The sequence below is a fragment of the Triturus cristatus genome, chromosome 2_2, assembly GCF_964204655.1.
Source record: "Triturus cristatus chromosome 2_2, aTriCri1.1, whole genome shotgun sequence".
Classification (NCBI taxonomy): domain Eukaryota; kingdom Metazoa; phylum Chordata; class Amphibia; order Caudata; family Salamandridae; genus Triturus; species Triturus cristatus.
Window position 1 is genome coordinate 452,980,829 of NC_140582.1, and position 27,520 is coordinate 453,008,348.

Here is a 27,520-nt window from a genome sequence, read left to right on the forward strand (position 1 = left end):
GTTTAGTCTCTATTTTTGAATGTGTGTATCAAAGGTTATATTAGGGTGAGAGGAGGTCTGCCACTCTATCACAAGGATGATGTCATCAGTGATGTCATCAGTGATGTCATTTGAGATGTCATCAGTGATGTCATTTGAGATGTCATCAGTGATGTCATGAGTGATGTCACTGACCATGTCATGAGTGATGTAATATGTGATGTCATCAGTGTTAAATGGTAGCGGCAGTCGTAGTCGATAACCTTTCAAGTATTGCCCGGCGGTAATCGCCTCTTATACCATTCGATGCTAAACCAATAAAGAGGCAGGCGCCGGAGACTGGAAGGCAGGAAACAAAGTTTTATTCCGTCGGAGTGGAACACATCAGATCAGACAGCGAAGTATCGTCACGAGGTGCTCTAACTGCATCTCTGAGGCCTGGCCTCTTATACACAGGTTTATGACTTTATTGCAGGTTTATCATACATGGCACATTCTTGAGATTGTCTTGATACATGAAAGAACATCCTCGGAATCCCCACTTCGAGCTCGTTCCCACACATATCTACAGTGGAAGTCCCCACCCCAACCTCAGTAGGAGATGGCTATCACACAGCTGGACATTCCGCCAATTCCCGGGGGTGTGTGCGACCGGTCGGGTCTCAGGGCGTGGGGGGCCTTGATCTATTGTAATCCCTTTGATGTGGGGTGTTTCCCTTACAGTAGGGGCAATAAACTGCATCCGCAGGGCTAGGTGATGGCCTGGGATCGGTTCGGACAATGGGGCGCAGAGGAAGGGGGTTATCGAAGAGATGCATGACCATGTATGGGATGTCGGTCAGGCGTGGGATGTGGTTCCATGGCAGGGTCGCGCAGAAGGAGAGGGTTTATGGCCCGTGTATGAGAGAGCGGGGGTGGCCGGCGTGCGGGGGAATGCTTGCAGCGCCAGGGGGACGCGCTGGCGATCGGTAATGAGCAGAGAGAGACCAAAGTGCCTAAAATGGCTGCCGTGCGCTTTCCTGTGTGTCGCGCTGGGGAGAGGCAAGATGGCGCAGATAATGTTCATTTGTAAACTAAATTTCCACAGTCCACCCTTTTAACATATCTCGCCAGCTTGCCTGGCCGACATTCACCTTCGTTAACCCTTTAGCTATAATACCGTAAATGTTTTTCATGCATTCCTTAAAAGTACAGAGTCTTTAGGACAGGCAGGAGCAATCTGACACAATTGTACATAGTTACATGTAGTTGATAAAATAGGCGAGGAGGTAGTGCATACAAAATTACATCAGCTGCGCCGCATGTCAGACCCAGGGATAGGAGGAGGGGAGCTTGTTTGAGCACAAACATGATACCGTAAAGCAAAAAATGTTTCTGGCAAAACAAGGGATATTTCGTACATTACTTAAGGCCCAGACTTCGTGTGGATCAAAAATAGTCAGCATAGTCATGTGCACGGCTGGTGTTATACAAATGTCATTATACAAAGTTAGAGTTTCTTAACTTCTCAGTGTACAGTTGGAAGTGACTGATGCAATATCATGAAAACTCGATTGGAAGATAGTCAATATAAAAAGGAGGTTGGGAGAGGAATTCAACTTAACATGAGTTACAGTCATGGAAGGGAGTTCTTCTTTCCAGTGTCCTATTATAACGAGCCATCACTGGTAAGCTCTTATTGTTTTTCTTCTTTTGTTGGCACTGTTGAGCACCGGCGGTGGAGCTAAGGTCCAGCTCAAATCCAAGTTTTCACGTAGCAGGGTGTGACCATTCGTTGTTCTCCGATCACAGTCCTGTTCCCTAACACATTTTATCATAGGTACTTTGAGACGGGGTACCCGCTTTTTGTTCTTCTGTAGTTAAGTCAAATTCAAAATCCATATAAAAGAGAGAGAGAGAGAAGGGGTGTGGCATGCTTTGGGATGCCGAGGGAAGAGGGGGTGGAGTGGGATCGGATCAAAAAGCGGACCAAGGAGAGCAGAATCTTTCAGCACTGGGCCCATCAATCGGGCCCGACGGGTTGGGACTTCAGGCACGCTGGTCAGCGAGCAGGGGGCCTCGAGATAGCCCTTCGTTCTATCGCTTATCATCCTGATAATGGTGCCTCGTCTCACGCCCTTTTTGCTTCGTTGCTTCCCCCTTGGTCGTTGCCATAGATGTTCCATGGTCCGCAGCCAGGCTGTGCGTCACGTCCGACCCCTCTCTTCCGATAGCCGCAGGTTATCTTTGAATGAGTACAAGAAACAAAATCTTAGAGAGTTGGCAGGGAAGACATTTACACACTTCATCCTCTCTCCCAACCACCGAGTAGTTAGGGAAATGCTTTTGTCGGTCGCTGCATGATTGATGTCTATTAACTCTTATGTCGGTGTGTGTTACTAATCTTATTAATCATTGCTGTGGTGCAGGTTTCTGTTGGTGTTCCTGTTCATCGTCTGGCCTGCTAGGTGTCGATTCCTGTGCCCTATAATCGTTGCAGGAAGCCTGACATCTGTCGACTTTCTGGTTTATCAAAAATTCGAACCGGCTTCTCTGGTAGGGACTCGTTCACCTTAACACAAGTTCTGTTAATACACATTTTCCTCCGAGGACTGCTAAGTTTATGAGAAAAAAAGTGCGAGGTGCTACTGTCATGGGTTCACAGGTATCTATTTCGGGGAGGGACATAAGCTAAACATTTTTCTTGCTGGAGACAATAGGTAACCCTCATCAGCTTAGGTGATGTACCTTTAGAAAATAAAGTCATCAGCTGTTTTGTTTGGAATACTCTGGGACGGCTAGTACAGAGCTGGGGTGATTCTGGGAGGACGGGGTGCTTGGACATTCTAGTTCGGGACATTAGGGCGGGGGCAGTTCTGGGCGGTGGAGATGGTGTTGTTAAAGCTCTAAAAACGAAAACCACTGACATATAGTCCCCGCGATGAGGGCCAAATTGGGAGACATCAGTCGTCTTACCTGTCCTTTCTTTCTCAGCCAATTAAATTCAACATTTTGCAGAAAGGAGAGGTAGTAACGTGGTAAAGTACGGTCGTTTTTGTTTCTGTCAATTTGTACGAACACCGCCGTGTTCGAGGCCAATTATACACATACTGAGGAGGTATGTGTCGTTAATTTGTTCAAAAAAAAGAAAGAGGGCAAGAAAAGCCTTCAGCGAGGGAGGGAGAGAGAGTAAGAGAGAGAGAGAGAGAGAGAGAGAGAGAGAGAGAGAGAGAGAGAGAGAGAAACGTGCGCATCAAGTAGGCTATTTGGCATACGTACGACACAAAACGAGAGAGAGAGAGTAACAGGTGTATGATAATAGGCTACTTGGTGCACACACAACATTGGAGTAGCATGGGTCAGTTCTATGTAAGAAAACACAAGCGGGGGAAAGACATAAATTCGGTGACCACGTACACACAAATACCGGATAGGGCGTGACAGTACATACATCAAGCGCAGAAACTTAAGACGGAGATACAGGGCTACATTGAGTATGGGGACCTCTCCTTTCCTGTCCTCTTTCCTATGCATGCTGCGTATTTTCAGTATTTTTTTAGTTTATCTTGGGGGGGGTGTCGGACCTTTTACTCCCCTCCCTTTGATTGATAGACAAGCACTTCAATCATACGATGACGCTCTCTTCAAGCGACCCAAGCATGAAATGCATACACATTCATGCCGCATAATCGTAGCACACACGCACAGTCATACCATACAGTTTTTCATGTTCCCAATGGTGGTCTGCACTTTGCGCATTATCCCACAACGGTTGTCTATGTTTTTCCCTATATTGAACACGGTGCGGTCCATGTCCACTCCATTCTTCAGTCGGAACTTCGTCGTGACCTATAGAGAGGGAAAAGAGGGGGGGGGTGCAGTATTCAAAGTACATTAGCGCGCGTAGACACGAAAAAGTTCTACTTACCACGTACCAGGCTAGCCGCAGGAGTGGGTAATACCACAGACCTATTATTCTTTTCTTCCGAAACAAAGATGCTCTATTTCATTCATCTCCTAAATTCGGGTTCCCTGGTCGTACATGTATTTCTCAATCGGTCGTATATTATGGTGCAAGATACCATACCTTGCATTCGGCATATACCTTAAGCTATAGTCGATCATTTTCTGACAACTCTTGGAAAAAGACAGGTGTGACGGGTACAAATTCCGTTAATCAAAAAGATTCAGGTAAATGGGGTCTGCATTATCTGTTTTTTATTGCTTGGGAGTAACAATCATTTATTCAAAAAAAAACCTTTATCAACCTAGATGATTTGTCATGACACTGATTCCGTAATTCCTTTAAGAAGCCCTTTATTTAAAACAATGTCAGTATACAAATACGGGCCTACAACTGTTCAGGCCGGCCACGGTGTGAGAGGCGTCTCGGCGCCATTTTGGGGCGAGGTCGGGTGGGTCCAGTGCACAGTCTCAGTCTTTCCACTAACTAGCTGCCGGACCAGAATCCCCTTCGGTAGTTCGAGAACTTTTCGTCAGCGTCAGCTTGCGTCAGCATGGCGTCACCGCGGTCTTGTAGCGATGCCGTGGTCCGTCCTTGGGGCGGGACAGCAGGCGGGTTCTTCCGCCGTCGCCCTGAATCAGTCTTTCTTTTACGGCACCAAACGGTGGCAAGATGGCTGCCGCCCGGGGCAAGGACAAGTTATCGTGGAATAATCAAGAAAAATAGCGGCGATTGTCCCCACCGGAGGCCCACGGGAGTCGAATGTCAATGACTCCCGCAGAACCTGCAAAGCTGAGAGGGTGTTTTTCAAGCGGTGGGGCCCTCGCCCGAGCAGACAAGCCTCCGAGTCCAGGGCCGTCTCACGGTGGGCTAGGCCTGGATCCGAAGAACCGACCGCCGGAGTCCAAAGGCAGCAGCAGCTCTTCGTTACAGCCACCGGGGTGGGTCCCTCGATCCCTCGGCTGCGGGGGCCCATTTCTCGAGTGAAACGCTAATGGCAATCTTAGTGGATCCGCGCCTGAGTGGCTACCCGGCAGGCAAGACTTGGATGGCTGTCCCGTTGCAGCCGGTCGGTGAGTGCAGGGGCGGCCACTCATCTGGACGGCGAGTAAAATGGCAGGGTGCAACTCAGCTGGCCGGCGAGTAAAATGGCAGGGTGCAACTCAGCTGGCCGGTGAAAGAAACGGCTGGGGTGCCCTCATCTGCTGGCGAGCCTCCACCTGGGGAGGCGGGGAGGCCCGTCCGCGTCGCTTCCCCCCTGCCAGGGCACCCTTCGCTGCCGGTCGAAGCAAAGAACGGGAAGACCAATACAATATGGTGGACTCCACCTTGGCGCTGCCAGGGCCTCGGTGCTGCGTGTAGCCTCCGGCCTATTCGCACAATCGTCCGCCACTGATGTCGATGGATTTTTGCATGGCTTTTATAGCCCAAAGCCGACTAAAAGGACCGCCCAAAACAGGCCAATGTTGCAACTTCGAGGAAGGAGAGGCGAGGACGGTGTCACGCGGACGTAAATGCTTTGGGATGGAGGTTGCAGCAGACTGTCATGTAAATAGTTGTTTAAAACGTGTTTTAACTTGTTCACCCTGTCGAAATGTTGTTATACCTATAAGTTATTAAAATGTTTTAATCATACTACTTTGTTGGAGTGTTGTACATATTTGCAATCTAGTTACTGTGTAATCGGAAAATGGCATAGTCCAATTGTGCGTGATTCTAGTCCAGTTCGGTGACGTCGATGGTGGGTATCAGCAGGCTTCCGGTTGTGTGGGATTTTTGTCGTGTTTACTGGGCGGGGTGGGTGGTAGGGCAGACATGTTTAGGCAGCGAGAGCGACGGAGCCGAGCTACCTCGTGGCCGTCTTGACCGTGAGCTTGGCTCCTTCCCCTAGTTTCACATATCCCACAAAGGGCTATTTCCTAGCGTCTTTTTAGTTTTGTAGGGTCAAAAAGGATCCCACCAGTGGCCACTGACTCTCGGGGTCCCCCTTTGTATATTTATGCCATAGCTTGCTATAAACTACGGCGACTAGTCCATATTTAGTGAACATGTCCTTATTAGGGGTGCCTTCCAGTGGAGCCGGATGGTCCACCTCTAATAAGCGGTCCGGGCAGAACCAACTACCAATCAGTGGGGAGAAGATAGGCATGACGGGTTACAACGGGGACAAAAGTCAGCACTACCTATCTTTTCACTGCTTGCAAAGACTAGACAGAATATCTCTATTCCTCGTTATTTGTAAGCAGAGAATACCTCCAAAGAACCAATATCAAACAACTAGTGTTCGGACAATCAATCAATCAATGGGGAGATAAAGATAGGCACGACGGGTTACAACGGGGACAAAAGTCTGCGTTACCTACTCTTCACTATCTGCAAAGACTAGACAGAATATTTCTATTCTACGTTATTTGCAAACAGAGAATATCTCAAAGAGCACTATCCTTCAAAACAATCAATGTTCGGACAATCAATCAGTGGGGAGATAAAGATAGGCACGACGGGTTACAACGGGGACAAAAGTCTGCGTTACCTACCCTTCACTATCTGCAAAGGGAGAGAGAGAGAGTATTTCTACTCCTCCCCGTTTGTAGATAGCGAATATTTCAAAGAGAACAATCAATAAGCAATACTAGTATTTTTCAATCAATCAATCAATCGTTTCGCAATTTGTCATGTTTCACGACCTTACCCGGACCGCGTGGACAGTTTCTCGTCTTCCGCCTCCAGCGCCCGATCGTCCTCTACTCTCCGTATTTGCCGCGGCACTCCTGATGGTTCCCAGTCAGGACCGTAGATCACTCGAGAGAGGTCTGCTCGGAACCAGTGAAGTTCGGATGATCGGCTGCCAGGCGAGGGTCTATCGGGCAGGAGCTCTCCCGATCGTTGCAGTCATTCACTCTGTCGTCGGGACCTCTCCCACTGGATCCACGTGTCGCTGATGGGCCCCACGCTTGGGACGCCAATTGTTAAATGGTAGCGGCAGTCGTAGTCGATAACCTTTCAAGTATTGCCCGGCGGTAATCGCCTCTTATACCATTCGATGCTAAACCAATAAAGAGGCAGGCGCCGGAGACTGGAAGGCAGGAAACAAAGTTTTATTCCGTCTGAGTGGAACACATCAGATCAGACAGCGAAGTATCGTCACGAGGTGCTCTAACTGCATCTCTGAGGCCTGGCCTCTTATGCACAGGTTTATGACTTTATTGCAGGTTTATCATACATGGCACATTCTTGAGATTGTCTTGATACATGAAAGAACATCCTCGGAATCCCCACTTCGAGCTCGTTCCCACACATATCTACAGTGGAAGTCCCCACCCCACCCACAGTAGGAGATGGTTATCACACAGCTGGACATTCCGCTAATTCCCGGGGGTGTGTGCGACCGGTCGGGTCACAGGGGGTGGGGGGCCTTGATCTATTGTAATCCCTTTGATGTGGGGTGTTTCCCTTACAGTAGGGGCAATAAACTGCATCCGCAGGGCTAGGTGATGGCCTGGGATCGGTTCGGACAATGGGGCGCAGAGGAAGGGGGTTATCGAAGAGATGCATGACCATGTATGGGATGTCGGTCAGGCGTGGGATGTGGTTCCATGGCAGGGTCGCGCAGAAGGAGAGGGTTTATGGCCCGTGTATGAGAGAGCGGGGTGGCCGGCGCGCGGGGGAATGCTTGCAGCGCCAGGGGGACGCGCTGGCGATCGGTAATGAGCAGAGAGAGACCAAAGTGCCTAAAATGGCTGCCGTGCGCTTTCCTGTGTGTCGCGCTGGGGAGAGGCAAGATGGCGCAGATAATGTTCATTTGTAAACTAAATTTCCACAATCAGCAGTGCATTGCGGGCGCGCGAGTTATAGTTAGCTGAACTAACTATAACGGGGGAATTTGAATGGTTTTGTACAAGTGAAAAGTCCAGCTAACTATAACACCCCTAAAACCTATGGTTTTTTCAGTGAATTTCTGAGGTTTTTTAAATGCTAATTCCTAACTATAACGTGCCTGAAACCTATGGTTTTTTCTGTGAATATATATATATATATATATATAAATGGAATGGAAATACATAGAAATAAGTTATATATGTAATGGAAGTACATTTTAGGTATAGTGCTTACTAAAAGGTTCAGGAATGAGACCTGGTAAGTAAATGAATAAGCAATTACACTTTGAAGCTGTTTCCCACGTCTTGTAATTGCACTTTATACATGGAATTCTTGGTTATTAAATAACAAGGATTTTGGTTAAAAATTATCTGCAAATGTATATGAATGAAATATTTGCATATTTAGTGTTATTTAAAATTTTTCAGCTTTAAATTCGGTAACAAAATAGTAAATATTTGTACTTTGCTAATTTGCACATATTGCATTTGCACTTTACACATAAGTTCTTGCTTTGCATAATAACCAGTAATGGGTGAGGAAATATTGAAAAATATTTGTACCTTAAGAAATATTTGCATCTTAGAAAAAATGCATATAAATGATTGCACTTTAGTGTGGAATTGTTTTTGTAAAGATGGACATGGATAATTGCACTTTGATGTGTGTTTGCACATAACATACTTGCACTTTATGAACATATCATCCATTTATGTGATGAAATAGTGCACCAGCTTCCACCTCATTCTCCTTCTCCCTCTTTCCTCATTATCTGAGTTGAATTGTTTGTTTACAATCGGTTTGGAGATCAGTTACAACTTAATTTCACTAAAATTCAAAGGTCTTTTTTATTTATGCCTTCAGTGCTCTTTCATTTTTTTTCTTCCTCCGTTTGTTTCCCTCTTTCTTTCTACATTTCTTCCGTGTTTTGCGAAAACACCTGAAGATATCCAATCACAATGAACAATTGAAATGATCGAGTGTAATAGGAGTTGATGTTGTTGGAAATAGAGCACTTTACTATAATTCCAAAGAACAAAGTTGTTCACTCATTTGCTATAAGGAACCAACAAATAGTTAAACCATTGATTAATGTTAATAATTGTACAGAATACAAAATTAAGAAATAATTTTGAATAAACTCTGCCATGTTTAAAGAACTGTACCAAACTGTCATCTACTCATTGATTTTAAAAATTGTTGGCATGTACTTTACAGTAACAATTGAGAAGAAACGTTTTACTTAAAATGGTGGATGACATTTGACAATATTGTGTATAGGAAATATGCAGTCTAGTAAGAAAATCGATGATGAACTACGGTTAAGGGCACCTTTAAATGAACTGTCTAGACAGTGGGACTCTGTGGTGCTGTAAAAGACAAACGCCGGAGCATGTCGACTGTCCCTGTTGTTATGCACACTCGGTGAGAAGTGGAAAAAAAATTCACCTTTTGGCTGTTGTGCCACATGATTAATTTTTTGGGATTGAATTAGAGTTCAATCGTTGTTGAATATATATATATATAAATCATTGAAGGACACACTATGCAGAGCCATCGAACCAACACATGTTAACATCCTAGGAGTGCAAGGATTCTACACATGTAGAAAATGCAAAGCATGCAAACACAGTAAAAATTGTAAAGACTGCATTCTTTCCCGAGAGAACAAGCCCTACAAAATCTTGAAACACACTTCATGCAACACAGATTTTGCAGTATATGCTCTATTCTGTCCATGCAATAAAGCTTACATAGGCAGTACCATACATAAAGCTAAGATCAGGATTCTAGAACATCTTCGCGCCATTAAACATGGCGACAAACAGTACCCAATAGCACGCCACTTCCTCAGTCATCATAGTCAGAACAGTGATTTACTTAGCTTTTGTGTTCTTGACTCTGTAAAGATCAATGAAAGATGAGGCAATAGGGTCCAAGATCTTAGACGTCTGGAGTCTAAGCTTATATTCCAATATAGAACCTTGGCCCCCATAGGCCACAACTGTGACGAAGAGTTAGCAGTGCATTTGGGGTGAGAGAGAGAGAGATATTTATGAGCATTTCTTATTTCACTGTCTCATAAGGTTTCTGCATTGTTGACTGAAAGCCAGCAGCCATATGTTTTTATAATTGTAATTGTCGTAAAAAGTTTTATAACTAATTTTCTATTTTTAGTGTTGGAAACCAAGAAATTTTAAATCAAGTGATTTCTGTTAGTCAGTCTTTGATTGATTCATTTGTTTTTCTTTTTTAGATGCAAAGCATTGGTCAACTTTGATGAATTGCAGAAGAACTAAAGTATCTTTTCTCATGCCCACTAGGGCAACAATCAGTAATTGTTGTTACAATGGCTATGTGGCTGTTTTTGGACAATATGCCCACTTGGGCGATATTCAAATTTAGACGAAGTGGCTAACTGTAATTTTTGTAATCTTTGACATTATGGCCATCTTGACAATATCCAACTGTCGATGGCGGGTTTTGATTTCAAGCCGCAATTCAGATCCAAATGTCACCACGATTGAATCAGTTACTCGTAGTCATTTAAAACATTCGAAAAGTAGAACACTATTATTGATTTCAAATAGTGTAGAATCATAGCATGTAAATTATGAACATAACTGTTTTTATTTTTCAGTTTTTCTGTAAGTTCAGATTTACGAATTGTTTATTTAGAACTCTCTGACAAAATGTAAAGTTGCATTTAAATGAACAAAGCGGCTCCGCGAAGCAACGGAAAACCGCTAAGTCTGCCTTCTGTGTTTATCACAATTGAATCACATGACAATTTATAACACTTCCTGGTTAACTAACGCTATACTCGTGAGCAAGGGATTGTTATCCCGAAACGCGTAGAGTTAATCGTTTGTCGGATGCTCTGATTAAAGACTGTTTGGAAGCCATTTGTTGTCCGTGGTTGCTGTTGATTCAGAAAAGGAGGAATTACAGCGTTGGGTCGAATATATATACACATATTATCTACTGGCGGTCGCCAGTAGATAGTTATAGTTAGGACCGTGTTTCCATAGGAAATCCGCAACATTCTATTTGGAATAACTTTGGCGCCGGTTGACGAATCCTCGCGAAATTTTCAAAATAGGTGGGGCGCTCCGCGCCGCTCCTACCCTGAAAGTCTTGGGGGGATTCGTCAAGCGGGGGCTGAGAAAAAAGGAGGGTCCCAAAATGCGTTTTCCCCATGCAATTTTCCATAGGGACCTTTAGTCCAAGGTACAGCCCGAACGGCTGAACAGAATTACTTGAAATTTGGCAGAGAGGTAGTCCTCAGGTCAGGGATGTGCCTTTTGCAGGCCTGGTGTCAATCTGTTCAGTAGTTCCTGAGAAAATCAAAAGTAAAATCATATATATATGTGGGCGGAGCCTAACCACACATCTCATCCTGAGATCTGATTGGCTGTCAGCACTTCATCCAAGAAGTGTTGGCAGCCATCTTGGGACCAATATACATGATAGCACCTCATTAAAAAGCATTGCAGTTATTAGAAGGTTTTAAGACTTTAGTTACATTATAAATCATTTGTTGATGGTACCATACTCATTTTAAGAATTGTGGTATGTTCTAAGGTGATTTCACCATGTGAAAAAGCCTTCTGCTGGGATATCATGATTGAGAGAAAAATATTTTCTCATGCTTTTCCCACAGAGGTTTGGAAGGTGATCTATAAGCTAAACTGAGAGCTTATTTTCTCTAAATTCACATTATCTTTCTCAGTCATGTGAGAATGAAGTCTGACATTCTCAGTAAAACATGTACATCCAACAAGGGCAGAGACTGTCAGTTGATTCCTTTGTGTTCTACTGCAGCTTCCCAGAGTGTTCCAAAGAACAACTAGAGCGCTAACAGTCCTACTTATGATAAACGTATGGCACACCTGAAGCCATCTTGCTTGGATTAAAGTGGTAACTCTTAAAACATTTAAGTTAAAAAGGAACAAAATGAGGGGGTTCATTTTTCCATAAAAAGTATGATTAGTGCTGCAGAAAGAAAAATTAGGGCACATTTTGAGTGACTTCTCAAATCCTCTTCTATTTCATTAAAAAATTCTGAAATGCAGACTGAAACATGCACTTTCAATACCAGCAGCAGTTTTCCCTGGTGAGCAGTAGCTTTACTACAGTGATCTAATGAGCAAAAAGAGTGCTAACATTCTGAATTTATGGCAAATGTGTGACACATCTGAATGCCTTTGGAATCAAAGTAAAAAACTGAAAGTATTTCCTACTGAGGAGACTGCAGTAAATGAGGAAATTAGGAAACTTCATAACAAATAAGTCTGCCAAGATGGCCACCAGAGACAAAAGAGCCCAAATGTAGCCCAAATATCACCCAGATGTAGCCCAAGTATAGCCCAATGATAGAATGTCCCAGAGTGTTCTTATAAACAACTAGAGCGCTTACTGTCTTCATTATGACAAAAGTATGGCACACCTGAAGCCATCTTGATTGGAATAAACTGGTAACACTTAAAACATTTAATTTAAAAAGGAACACAATGAGGGGGTTCATTTTGCCATATAAATTATGATTAATGCTGAAGAAAGAAAATGAGGGCACATTTTGAGTGACTTCTCAAATCCTCTTCTATTTCATTAAAAAATTCTGACATGCAGACTGAAACATGCACTTTTAATACCAGGAGCAGACTTCCATGGTGAACAGTAGTTTTACTACAGTGATCTAATGAGCAACTAGAGTGCTAACATTCAGAATGTACGGCAAATGTGTGACATATCTGAATACTTGTCAGGTATTGGAGTGCTTTACATGAGCATTGGTTACATCACACAAGAACAAATTCATTTTGGTTGTAGACATGGGGAGACTAAGTGATTTGACCAGAATCACAGAATGTCGAGCTGAAGCAGAAACTCCAACCTGGTTCCCCAGTTGCAAAGTCTGCAGTTCTGGAAGTAACACCACATCCTCTCCCCTAAGTGCAACATTTAATCAAGTGGTCAACTGGAAAAAAAAACATAAAGGTAACAAATAATTTAAAAGTGCTTTCTCGCTATTTGAAAACTCAGAAAATATGTCCTTATTTTAGTCTTTGAGAGCACTAACCATAATTTTGATGCCAATAAGACCCTCTCATATATGTAATTTCTAAAGGAAATGCTCTAGGTATTACAGTTTTGATTACATCAAGATGACGTCAGGCGTTCCACACTTTTGTAATAAATATAGAATGTTAGCAATCTAGTTGTTCATTAGGATACTGTTGAGAGGCAGAGGCCAGGGGCACGGACTCTGAAAATTGAAGGCAGGTAGGAGGGTGCAAAGGCAACAATTTAACCACACTGAGCAGGCAGGAAGGGCCATGGCAGCACAACAGACTATGGAGGGCAGTGGAAAGGGGGGCAGGGGCAACAAACCAACAATACAGGACTTGCAAGAGAGGCTGTGGCAATGTAATAGACCATTGTGGGCAGAAGGAAGAGGCAATGGTAGTACACCCATACATGCCAACAGACCCGATTCAGCCAGGAAACGTCCAATGTTTTTAAGCTCAAATGGGCTTTATTTTATCTGTCTCCTGTCTACAATCTCCTCTTTTTCAATGTAACTCAAAGGGGAAAATCAATACCCCAGTTTTTTTTTCAAAATCTCCCTCTTACCAAGTTCAAAATGTTCGCAAGTATGGTACATTGGATCATGGAAGGAAATGGGGTAGGGACATGGACTCGGATAACAGAGGACAGGAGGTACATGGAGAGGTGCACCAAACTGACCCTGCAGGGCAGGCATCAGGGTTTTCAGCAGCTCAATACACTACACAGGGCATGCGGGACGGGAGTGCAGCACAACAATCCATAGAAAGCAAGAGGGAGGGGACAGGACCATGCACATGGACCACAGAGAACAGAGGGGCAAGAGGCAGGACCATAATGGACAGACAGGAGAGAAAGCTGCAGCATAACGGATGTATGATGTTACAACGCATACTATTACAACGCATACCATTACAACGCATTTTTTACAACGCAAGTACTACTACAACGCATTACTTTACAACGAATACTTTTACAACGCAAAACCTATTAAAATACTGAAAAGTGCTGTTACAACGAAATCTATTACAACGCATACCATTACAACGCGATTTTTTTTTTTTTATTTAAAAGTACAATAAAATCTGGCACGGGATGCAGGGACATTAGGGGTTTTAGGGTGGGGAAGTGTATTAAAATGTGGAGAAAAACTGAGCGTAAATCTACTGAAATGCATTACCAAATTAATACTCGAGTATTAAAATTAATACTCGAGTATTAAAATTAATACTCAAAATCCCCAATAAAATTCCGTTTTCACACATTTCAAAGTTTAACAAAAAAAAACGATAGATTTAACAACAGTGCTTACACATTTTTATCATGATTAAATCGGAAAGTAAGTAAACAGAGTAAAACAAGACACATACACATAGGCGCCATTTTAACCATCTCACTTGTAAAACTTGTCCTACAACACTTTCTATGAAAACAATACCAAAAGACATGTTCCAAAATGGATGCCAAAACGGAGCAAATGAGTGAAAACAATACATTTTAAAATGCATTTTTAAATTATCATTTTCCACAGTAAAATAAAGTATAAAAAAAAACACATCGAACGCAGTTTTTAAAAAAATTAATAGTGACACAGAGTAAAACTTATAAATACCAGGAAGACACCATTTTGCAATCAGTTGATTATCAACTACCAGAGAGACCAGACATCAAAACCTGACCCTCTGTCACCTCCACTGCGACCTCCTCAGAGAGAGCACTGTATTCCTTCGGAAAACCATTATTAGTAGACAACTACTAGTAAGTCAGTAAAATATTTTTTAACCATGGTTTTGCGTAAAATATGTCTACTTTCCATACAAAATAAATTTTTAAATTTTTAATATTAACTTTTAAAATGTACTGTTTCTAATTTGTTATCACAAAAAATATATACCAACTTAAAACAACTACTTTCTTTTCCTAAAACAGAAACTTGCTAAATATTGAGAATCAAGAATTGGTGTACCTATTTTTGTATCTCCTCAAAGGAATCGACTCACCTTTACGATTGTGAAGGTAAATGTAATTTAATTTAAAATATTTTACTTTAAAAATATATTTTTAGCATTAGCAAAAGTGTTCTATTGCAAAGGTAACTTTTTTTTCCCCTCAAACAAACCACATCATAAACGAAATTATACCATGGTGCAGGGGTAACAATTACTAATAGGACTTCAGTTAGGTACTACATGTGAAAAAGCGTTTCAAGTTACTGAGATAACTATTAGTATTCTAAGTCCCAGAATGTTCAGCGGTAGAGTAATTGAGTGATAGTGTAGGTGTATCCATTACTATTCTTATTTTTAAATGCATTCAATGTGTATTATGTTTTTCTTAACCAATTGTTACTCATACTCATTTGACAAATATCATAATTTTCTAAAATGGTTTTTTTTTTAACCAACGTTGTCAAAGTAACATTAATTTTTTTAACTTTTTTTTTTCCACAGTAAATCGGTTACCAAAAAATAACTATATCCTGCAGCAAGCATTACCTTAAAGGCACGAGAACAAACAACAACTGAAAAAGGTATTTTACATTATGAGTATTATAATTTCCACAAGTTAATAGTCATTCCTTTTGCTATTGTTACTCGACTAAAGTGCAGAAATAGGATAACTGATGGATAGTGTAGGGGTACAATTTACTATTCCAACTCCAGGAAGGTGCAGCAGTAGGGAAAGTGTTGGACGGTGTAGGGGTGCAATTTACTATTCCAACTCCAGGAAGGTGCAGCAGTAGGGAAAGTGTTGGATGGTGTAGGGGTGCAATTTACTATTCCAACTCCAGGAAGGTGCATCAGTAGGGAAAGTGTTATGTACTATATATTAAAATGGATTTAATTTTTGCAAAAAGTTATTTTAAATTTGCATATCTCTTCAAAGTTAAGTTTTTTCATTTTTTCCTTTTATCACTTTTGCAGACAATTGTATTTGTTTTACCATTGAAATCAACACATAAGTGTCTACTCCAGCCTACAGGCCATCCCCACTTAAGAAGACTCACCAAGAAAACCAATTTAAAAAAAACAAGGTATTTTTACACAACATTTAAAGGTGCAGCAGTAGGGAAAGTGTTGGATGGTGTAGGGGTGCAATTTACTATTCCAACTCCAGGAAGGTGCAGCAGTAGGGAAAGTGTTGGATGGTGTAGGGGTGCAATTTACTATTCCAACTCCAGGAAGGTGCATCAGTAGGGAAACTGTTGGATGGTGTAGGGGTGCAATTTACTATTCCAACTCCAGGAAGGTGCAGCAGTAGGGAAAGTGTTGGATGGTGTAGGGGTGCAATTTACTATTCCAACTCCAGGAAGGTGCAGCAGTAGGGAAAGTGTTATGTACAATATATTAAAATGGATGTAATTTTTGAAAAAAGTTATTGTAAATTTGCATATCTCTTCAAAGTTAAGTTTTCTCATTTTTTCCTTTCATCACTTTTGCAGACAATTGTTTTTGTTTTACCATTGAAATCAACACATAAGTGTCTACTCCAGCCTACAGCCCATCCCCACTTAAGAAGACTCTCCAAGAAAACCAATTTAAAAAAAACAAGGTATTTTTACACAACATTTAAAGGTGCAGCAGTGGTGAAAGTGTTGGATGGTGTAGGGGTGCAATTTACTATTCCAACTCCAGGAAGGTGCAGCAGTAGGGAAAGTGTTGGATGGTGTAGGGGTGCAATTTACTATTCCAACTCCAGGAAGGTGCATCAGTAGGGAAAGTGTTGGATGGTGTAGGGGTGCAATTTACTATTCCAACTCCAGGAAGGTGCATCAGTAGCGACAGCGTTGGATGGTGTAGGGGTGCAATTTACTATTCCAACTCCAGGAAGGTGCATCAGTAGGGAAAGTGTTGGATGGTGTAGGGGTTCAATTTACTATTCCAACTCCAGGAAGGTGCAGCAGTAGGGAAAGTGTTGGATGGTGTAGGGGTGCAATTTACTATTCCAACTCCAGGAAGGTGCATCAGTAGGGAAAGTGTTGGATGGTGTAGGGGTGCAATTTACTATTCCAACTCCAGGAAGGTGCATCAGTAGGGAAAGTGTTGGATGGTGTAGGGGTGCAATTTACTATTCCAACTCCAGGAAGGTGCAGCAGTAGGGAAAGTGTTGGATGGTGTAAGGGTGCAATTTACTATTCCAACTCCAGGAAGGTGCAGCAGTAGGGAAAGTGTTGGATGGTGTAAGTGTGCAATTTACTATTCCAACTCCAGGAAGGTGCAGCAGTAGGGAAAGTGTTGGATGGTATAGGGGTGCAAATTAATATTCCAACTCCAGGAAGGTGCAGCAGTAGGGAAAGTGTTGGATGGTGTAGGGGTGCAATTTACTATTCCAACTCCAGGAAGGTGCATCAGTAGGGAAAGTGTTGGATGGTGTAGGGGTGCAATTTACTATTCCAACTCCAGGAAGGTGCAGCAGTAGGGAAAGTGGTGGATGGTGTAGGGGTGCAATTTACTATTCCAACTCCAGGAAGGTGCAGCAGTAGGGAAAGTGTTGGATGGTGTAGGGGTGCAATTTACTATTCCAACTCCAGGAAGGTGCAGCAGTAGGGAAAGTGTTGGATGGTGTAACTGTTATATTTTAGGTATTTCATTTAATTTTTCAGACTAATTTGTTTTTCTTCTCTTCTCTTTTCAGATAATGTCTAGTCTGGAAGCTGCAAAGTATATTAAATCCAGGAAGGGCAAAAATGTATTAAACCATGGTGGATACATATATAGTAAGGAAAGAATAAGTTTAACTAGAAATCATTGGAGGTGTGTGCAATACTACACTACCCATTGCAGTGGCAGAGCGGTTACTGTTGATAATTTAGTTGTGAAAACCACTGAACATAACCACTCTGCCTCTGCAATGGAGGTAGAAATTAGAGAAACTGTGAACGAAATGAAAGCTATTGCAAGCACCTCCAATGATTCTACAGGATCCATTTTAAGAGAGGTTGCACAGCATGTCCCCAGTCATGTTGCTAGTAACATGCCTATAATTCCTAATTTGAGAAGAATTATTCAAAGACAAAAGCAGGCAAGTAACATTCAATTATCTGCACCACATTCTTTCTCTGACATTAGAATTCCACATGATCTTTCTATTTCTTTTTCTGATGAACCTTTCCTTCTGCATGACAACGAAAACCCTCAGAAACGAATTCTCATTTTTAGTACCCCACGTAACCTTGCTAAGTTAGAAAGTAGTGAAATTTGGATGATGGATGGGACGTTTAAAAGTACACCCCATCCTTTCACTCAAATTTACACTATACATGCCAAAATTAACAATAGTGTAATTCCCTTAGTATACAGTTTGCTACCTGATAAGACTTCTGCAACATACACTGAACTTTTATCAGTGATTAAAAGTAAAACATCTCAAAGTCCTCGGAAAATAATTATTGATTTTGAATTGAGCATGATCAATGTGATCACTAAAACGTACACGGATACCCAAATTCAGGGATGTTTTTTTCATTTTTCCCAGGCATTTTGGCGTAAATTACAAAAAACATCCCTAGTTGCAGAATATTCTCGTGATAGCAAACTGCAATTTGAACTAAAAAAATTAACTGCACTTTGTTTTGTTGCTCCCGATAGTGTGGACGAGTACTACACTGCAATTATAGAATCTGTTTATTACACGAGTAACGAAGAAAAATTGGCACCCATTCTAAATTATTTCGAGGACACATGGATTGGACACCTAAGCAGATCGGGTCGCAGGAGGAAGCCACGATTCCATGTGGAGTGGTGGAACTGCTACACGAGTTGTTTAGAGGGAGAAGCAAAAACAAACAATGCCATTGAGGGATGGCATAACTCCTTCAACCACACAATTGGCAAACCTCATCCAAACTTCTACTCTTTTTTGGAAACTTTGAAGAAGGAGCAAAGTTTTCAAGAAATGAGAATAGCCCAAACACTCGCAGGTAGTCTAAACCCACGAGTAACAGTCAAAACAAGGGAAATGTCTGAGAGACTATTGGCTATTGTACAACAATTTTCGTTGTGTGTGGCTATAGACTACCTGGAAAATCTTTCTAACATTCTTTCTTTCTAAATTTTTTTTTTTACTTACTTTCCTGCTTTGCTTCAAATTTATAAATTTTTCAAATTACAATTGGCATACAATGTATTTTGTAAAAAAATTTTCAAACAAACAAGTCGGGTTTATTTTTTTTTTCAAAATCTTCATTTCTAGCACAGCTACCAATGTCAACAAATTTACTTTCCCATAGTATTTGACCAAATTTTCTACATCCGTACGCCATTAATATAATTACTGAAAACTTCCTTTTTTTTTTCCTACCTAAATAATCACCAAAACTCAAACCAATCTAAATTGTACATGTCAAGCCATAATCCAAAATGCACATTGCTGCATAATCACCAATTTTTATTCAATCATTATCTCCCAAAATTTATGAGTACGCTATTTTTTTTCACTTAGAAATGAAGTTCAAAATCACTTTTTTTAGTTCCGAAGTAAAGAACTAAACTTTGTGAACAGTAACTTTTATGTTTTAAACAGTTACATACATTTTTTAAATAAACAAATAACTTTTCGCGACCCGACATAGGCATACATTAATGACATTATTGTGGACATGTTTAAAAACATTTAAAACATCAATTAGTTTTCCCGCAACCTCTCCTTATTCTTTCCTCAATATATATGTATCACTATTAAAGATTTACTATATATTTTAAAGTGAAAATATTTCCTACCTGGACGCAGATCAGCTTCCTGCTGCTTCCTCCTCCGATGCTCTTCAAAATGGCGCATTACGTCGACGCTCACGTCATTACGTCATCGCGTGCATCAATATTTCTAACGGACTACTTTATTTAACTAATATGTAAAAAAATGTTTAAAAATGTTAATAAAATATTTATATATTTTCTAAAAATTGTTAAATGCATTGCAAAATTTAATAAAAATATGGTTTATTTTTTAAGGATTTTTCAATAAATATATATTTTGAAAACATTATTTGTTTACTGTCATTATTTTTTAAATTGTAATTTATTCATTAAAAATGTAACTTTGTAATTGTAAATTAACTAAATGTGTTCCTTACCTCGACTCTATTGTCTTTTTCCTTCAAAACTTGCTCTTTCTTCTCTTTCTCATTCTTCTTTTCTTGTTCCGCGGGTTGTATATTCTGATGCTGCCAAAATAAATGAAGGACAAATTATCTCATAGACTTCAATGCAAAAGCGCGGGAATTTTTTTTTCAAGTAAGTTATTTTTTTCCTGGGATTTTTTCTAAAGGTATTATAATTTTTTTAATTCATTTCTTATTACTCTTTTAATTTTAATTTTTTTTTTTTTTTTACATTTCTCTAATTTTTAAATATAATACTCCAAAAGTACTCTTCCTTTTTTTAGACAAACATTAAACTTTATATAAGTAACTTAAAAATACTCTAGTATTAATCTTTCTTAATACTAATTTTTTCTTTAATTAACTGTTATTAATTTTAAATAATTGTTCTAGTATTAATATTTATTAATATTAATACTCTTTTATATTTGAAAAATACTCAAGCACTAATATTTGGTTAAACTACTCACACTTATATTTTTAATTTTATAATAAAATATACTCTTTCTATTTTGAAAAATACTCAAGTATTAATTTAACTTAAAAATACTCTTTTAAATTAGAAAAATGCTCAAGTATTAATATTTAGTTAAACTACTCACACTTATATTTTTTAATTTAAATTAAAATATACTCTTTCTTTTTTGAAAAATACTCAAGTATTAAATTAACTTAAAAAATACTCTTTTATATTAGAAAAATACTCAAGTATTAATATTTTGCAAAACTACTCACTTGTTTTAAATTTATATTTTTATAAAAAACATTTAAATATACGATATATATTTATTTAAGTTAAAATTCCAAAATTAAAAAATGCGTTGTAATAGTATATGCGTTGTAAAAGTACTTACCATATAATATCATGCGTTGTAAATGCATGCGTTGTAAATGCATGCGTTGTAAAGGCATTTTCAAAGAATGTGTTGTAATGGTATATGCGTTGTAAAAGTACTTACCATATAATAGCATGCGTTGTAAAAGCATGCATTGTAAAAGCTTTTGCGTTGTAAAAAATGCGTTGTAATAGCATAGCGTTGTAAAAGTTGCGTTGTAAAGGTAGACCATAAAGGGCAGGAGGGATGGATCAGGGGCATTACAATGGAACAGACAAGCCAGGAGGGAGGGAGTAGGGGTCTGCACATGTAAACAGAGGGCTGGGGGCAAGGGGGCAGGGCAGGAGCAGCAAGATAGCCATGGAGGTCAGGCAGGATGGGCACTAGAAGCAAGACACACCATGAAGAGCAACAGTGAGACTGTGATGGCATACACACAGACCATGGAGGGAAGGTGGGAGGGGTTCAGGGGCAGCTAACTGACCACACAGGGAAGGTGGGAGGGGCCATCGCAGCACAGAAGACCATGCATGGCAAGTGGGAGGGTTAGTGGTAGCACAATGGCTATGATGGGCAAGAAGGAGGGTGCAGGGGCATGCACAAAGGACGATGGAGGATAGAAGGGAGGGTCAGGACCTGTGCACAGACAAGAAAGTTCAGGGGAAGGGGCCTCACAACAGACCGCACGGGGCAGGCAGGAGGAGCAGTTGCAGCACAACAGACCAGGGAGGGCAGAAGGGTGTGGCAGTACAATGGACCATGTAGGACAGGAGGAAGAGGATAGGGGCATGGCATGTGGCCAGGCAGGGTGGAGGTGACAGGGACAGGTTACAGTCATCTGACAATGCTAGGCAGGTGGGAGGGGAGTGGCAGCTCAACAGAACACTCAGAGTAGATAGGAGTGGCAGGTCCATGGAACATGGTGGGCAAAAAGGATGGAGCAGGGGCATACACAAAGACATCAGAGGGCAGGGGGAAGGAGAATAGGGGCAGCAAGCTAAGCACAGAGTTTAAGCAGGAGGTCAATGATGGGGCATAGAATTGGGCAATGGAGGGCAGGAGGAGTGGACTGGTACATCATACTAAATTGAGGGCAGTGGCAGCACATCAGACCATGCATGGCAGGAGGAAGGAGGCTAGTCCATGGATCCACACAACAGAGGATAGGGAGGAGGGGGATGGGGCAGCAAGCTAACTGTTCAGAGAAGGCGGGTATTAGGAACTTTATTGTTTTTAAAACGTGTGTCTGTGCGAACTACTTAAAATATGAACAAGTATGCAGCATAATCTCACTTTTATTCAGGAAGAAGAGGACGTTTGTGACTGTGACTCCGGGCTCACTTGGCAGAAACACCCCCTGACCCTCCACCCCCTATCACAAAATGTAATGCCCGTGAAAAGGGTAGGTGAACACAGTGTTATATAGAACATAGTCCTGAGAGCACGATTGAAAATGAAAACTAGATATAGTGTATGGTATAAACTATGCACCAAAAAGTGTGATATAAGATGAACCGGGCGTGAAATATAATATGCAATACATTGTGCGCAATGACAGATTCATTGGAGAGCGCGAGATAGCACAGGCACTAGCGCGTGCTATGCGATATGCGCCTTGGAGTGTAATATGCACAGGGCAGTGTTGTGTAACCTAACTAGTCTCTAAAGTTGTCATATAAAATATGTGCTGGGGAGTGTAACGTTGCATATGCACTGTGACAAAGATATGGATCCCAGATTGTAATATGTATGGCATAGCACTGTGCGTTATAACATAGGCATCGAGGAAGGCACGTTAGATGGGGCAATATAACCCGTGCGAAGACAAGTGTGGCATGACATATTCACGGGGTGGTGTTACAGTGCACATGGGCTAGAGAGTGTCATAGCATATGCACTAGCTAGTGGAATACAACACAGAGGTGTGTGGCACTCAGCAGGCAATGGTGGGTGTAACACAGCATTGGGATCTGCCAGGAGCGCGCTGTGACTCTCAAGTGATGTTCGTCCCCTTTCCAGAGAGTAAAATAAAAAGTATTACACATCCGGCAGTGGATGTGTGTTTTATTAATGGTGAGGGGGGTTTCTTGCATAGTTTTGGTCGAATTTTTGTCGAATCCCCTTTGAATGGCTTGATGTGCATGTGTATTAAATGTGCCCGTCAATAGCTACCCATGTTTGTATAAATAAACGACAAGGGTGTCTACCGGGATTAGGCACGGTAGGGCATCAGACATGTCAGAGCTTCACTAGTGGTGTAAATACATTCCACGTGGATTCATTGTATGCATAGTCGCCTTTTAATGAATATCACATAAATCGTCATGGTGATAGGTACGTACAGTTTGTCCAGCATGTCCTAGGTGTGTCTATAAATATATATTTTTTAAAAATAATAAAAAGCAGTGGCTGGCCCTGGGGATTGGGGTCAAAAAAATATAATTAGGAGACAGGCCCTGGGGGATGGGGTCATCAGGGCCAATAAATTAGAATAAGAAGGGGAACCACACAGTACCCCTTCTTAAAAAATTAAAATAAATAAAAGACTGGCATCGTGCCGGAGGCCACGCCCCCTCCTTGCAGCACTCTGCAAACGCGCCCCCTGGCGAGTTGTAAGTTGGGGAATTAATTCCTCTTCAATACTGAGGGTCCCTGAGGGCCAACTAGCCCAACAGGCATCTCCAGTATGCACCAGGGAGCTGCGCTGCAGACAGGTGTTCTGAGGCCAAGCCCCTTTTGACACCTCTCTGCAACGCAGCTCTGTGGCGCTTACTGGAGGTACCTAGTGGTCTAGGTTGAACCTAGGGACCCTTAGGATTCAAGGGTACTTAATCTCTCAACTTAGAACAGCCACAGGGTGCGTTTTCACAGTGGTGAAGGGAGGGGACGGGGCCTGAGATGACGTGTGCAAACACGCACTATGGCACGTTTTAAATTGGGGATATAATTTTCCTTCAATGCTGAGGGCCCCTGGGGGCTAACTAGCCCACCAAGTGCTTCCAGTAAGCGCCACTGACCTGCATTGCAGAGAGGTGGTCCAGGCCGTGCCACTTTTTACACCTCTCTGCAACGCAGCTCTGTGGCACTTACTGGAGGTACCTAGTGGGCTAGTTGGACCAAAGGGACCCTCAGGATTCAAATGAACTTAATCTCCCAACTAAAAACGGACACAGGGCGTGTTTACACAGTGGTGAAGGGAGGGGACGGGGCCTGAGTTAACGTGTGCAAAAACGCCCTATGGCCTGTTTTAAGAGGTAGTTTTAATCCCCCTGCCCTATTATATACTAGGGGCTTACAGAGGAGGTCATGCTAATCACAGGGGGACCCCAACGCATAATGTTCCCTAGTGTATGTAGGTGTTTTCACTGTATTCTAAGTGTCTTTTAACATATCACTGGCTCTAGGACTGGTTAGTCAGACTCAGTTACCACCAGTATCCGTCTGAAAAAGTTGAGGGTACAGGATGATTTTGCAACAAAGCTTCTTTCTGATCTTCTTTTTGTTCTTTCTGCACGTTATCCTTCTTCCTGCACTTTTCTTCGTCTTTGAGGACGTCTGTTGCTTCTTTCTGCACTTCTTTTTTTTCTTTCTGTGCATTTTTTCTTCTTTCTTCACATGAGAATAGGGATATTAATACAGTATACGCCGCCTTCCACGAATGGATAGTCACAGGGCTTGACGCCTTAATTCCGCCCAAATGGACTAAAACCCGCAGTTCCCCCTCTAACCCATGGTACAATGACTCACTCAAAACATTACGGAAAGAGTGCAAAAAAGCCGAATGCGAGTGGAGAAAAGACTATTTAGACTCTAACAAAACCCTTTACCTATCTAAACTTCGCACCTACCACAAGGCGATTCGCACTACTCGAGCCTCCTTCTACGCAAAGGAAATCGAATGCAGCTCCAATCCCACCAAAACCATCTTCAACTTAGTCCAAAATCTCCAGAAAATCCCCAATCCAGGCTCTTGCATCACCTCCCTGAAACAATGTGAGGACCTTGCCACCTTTTTTACCGAAAAGGTGAGGAAGATCTACGCGTCCTTTCCACAAGACGATGCTACGCCCACTAACACCCCCTATCCGACGGCAGAGACATCAAAACTGCTAAGAATACCCGACATATCCCTCGACGACCTTTCTAAACTATGTAGACAGGTCAAGTCTGGTTCCCCAGCAGACCCCATGCGACCATCCAAATTCTTGGAATCACTCGACTTCTTCCTCCCCCCGCTTGCCAAACTACTCAATCTCTCCTTTTCCTCAGCAGTGGTCCCCATCTGTTGGAAATCTGCTAGGGTTTCACCCATCATCAAAAAACCCACATTGGACCCCAATAAACCAGAAAATTTCCGGCCTATTTCACTGCTCCCCTGGACGTCAAAACTGGCTGAAGCTCATGTCAACAAAATACTATCCCATCACATGCAGCAAAACCATGTCCTGGACCCTTCCCAAAACGGCTTCAGGCCAGGTCACAGCACTGAGTCGGCTCTGCTGACCACTACGGAGCACCTTCGAGGTATCCTAGACGCCGGTCAAAGTGCCGCGCTGATCCTGTTGGATCTCAGCGCGGCCTTTGACACGGTCTCACACAACATCTTGCTGAAACGACTTGAGGCCATTGGGATTGGCGAATTAGCCCTTGAATGGTTCCAGTCCTTCTTAAAAGACAGGTCCTTTCAAGTTTCAGCCCCACCCTACATCTCTCAACCCCACTCCATCGGGCAAGGGGTCCCCCAGGGGTCGGCGCTTAGCCCATCCCTATTTAACCTATATGTTCAGCCTCTCGCAGTGGTGGCAAAAGAGTGGGACCTTACGCTGGTGTCGTACGCTGACAACACACAGCTGGCCATCACACTCTCAGAAGGCCCATCACCTTCGGCAACCAAATTCAGAGATGGCCTCGCAGCAGTCGCTAGGTGGATGACACTCAACTGCTTGCAGCTAAATGCCGGGAAAACGGAGGTCCTCCTCCTGGGAAAAAACCCCACCCTTTGGAACCATCATTGGTGGCCCTCTGTACTTGGCCCCACCCCCGTGCCAAAAGATGTCGTCAAAAACCTAGGTGTCTGGCTCGACCCCTCACTTAGCTTTCAGTCCCACACGAAGAAAGTGGCAGCTACGTGTGTGGGTCTCATGAGGAGCCTCAACCCCATACTTGGATTCTTTGACTCCAAAACCCGCCAACTCATTATACAATCTATGATTCTTGCCCGGCTGGATTATGCCAATGTCTTACTCCTGGGGGCAAACAAAGCTGAACTAGCAAGACTGCAACGTATCCAGAACTCGGCCGCCAGAGCAGTGGTTGGTCTCCCACGTAGGTGCTCTGCCAGAGCCACCATCCGTAATTTGCACTGGCTGCCAATGGAATCTCGGATCCACTTTAAAACCCTGACCATGGCATTTAAAATTCTCAACTCTGACTGTCCTGAACTCCTGCGCCCTCTTCTGGTACCATACACGCCCCAGCGCAACTTGCGCTCACTGGGACAACACCTCGTGACGGTCCCCCGAACTAAGCTCTGCAGACAGGGTGGACGTTCCTTCAAAGTCTTAGGGGCTAAGCTATGGAACTCCCTACCTCTGCACATCCGTACCCAAACCATTCTGATCGCTTTCCGAAAGGAACTCAAAACCCATCTCTTCTCTGTCATCTAATTCCTCTGTTGGTCCCCCCTCCCCTCAGGTATTGGTTAGGTCAGCGCCGGGACGCTCCGTTGCTGGGGCAGCTGTTTGCGCTTTAACAAACAAATAACATAACATAACATAACATGTCCTATCTCTGTAGGCATAGTTAGAAATTAGCATTTAAAAAAACCTTTGAAATTCACAGAAAAAACCATAGGTTTCAGGCACGTTATAGTTAGGAATTAGCATTTAGAAAACCTCAGAAATTCACTGAAAAAACCATAGGTTTTAGGGGTGTTATAGATAGCTGGACTTTTCACTTGTACAAAACCATTCAAATTCCCCCGTTATAGTTAGTTCAGCTAACTATAACTCGCGCGCCTGCAATGCACTGCTGATTGTGGAAATTTAGTTTACAAATGAACATTATCTGCGCCATCTTGCCTCTCCCCAGCGCGACACACAGGAAAGCGCACGGCAGCCATTTTAGGCACTTTGGTCTCTCTCTGCTCATTACCGATCGCCAGCGCGTCCCCCTGGCGCTGCAAGCATTCCCCCGCGCGCCGGCCACCCCCGCTCTCTCATACACGGGCCATAAACCCTCTCCTTCTGCGCGACCCTGCCATGGAACCACATCCCACGCCTGACCGACATCCCATACATGGTCATGCATCTCTTCGATAACCCCCTTCCTCTGCGCCCCATTGTCCGAACCGATCCCAGGCCATCACCTAGCCCTGCGGATGCAGTTTATTGCCCCTACTGTAAGGGAAACACCCCACATCAAAGGGATTACAATAGATCAAGGCCCCCCACCCCCTGTGACCCGACCGGTCGCACACACCCCCGGGAATTGGCGGAATGTCCAGCTGTGTGATAGCCATCTCCTACTGTGGGTGGGGTGGGGACTTCCACTGTATATATGTGTGGGAACGAGCTCGAAGTGGGGATTCCGAGGATGTTCTTTCATGTATCAAGACAATCTCAAGAATGTGCCATGTATGATAAACCTGCAATAAAGTCATAAACCTGTGCATAAGAGGCCAGGCCTCAGAGACGCAGTTAGAGCACCTCGTGA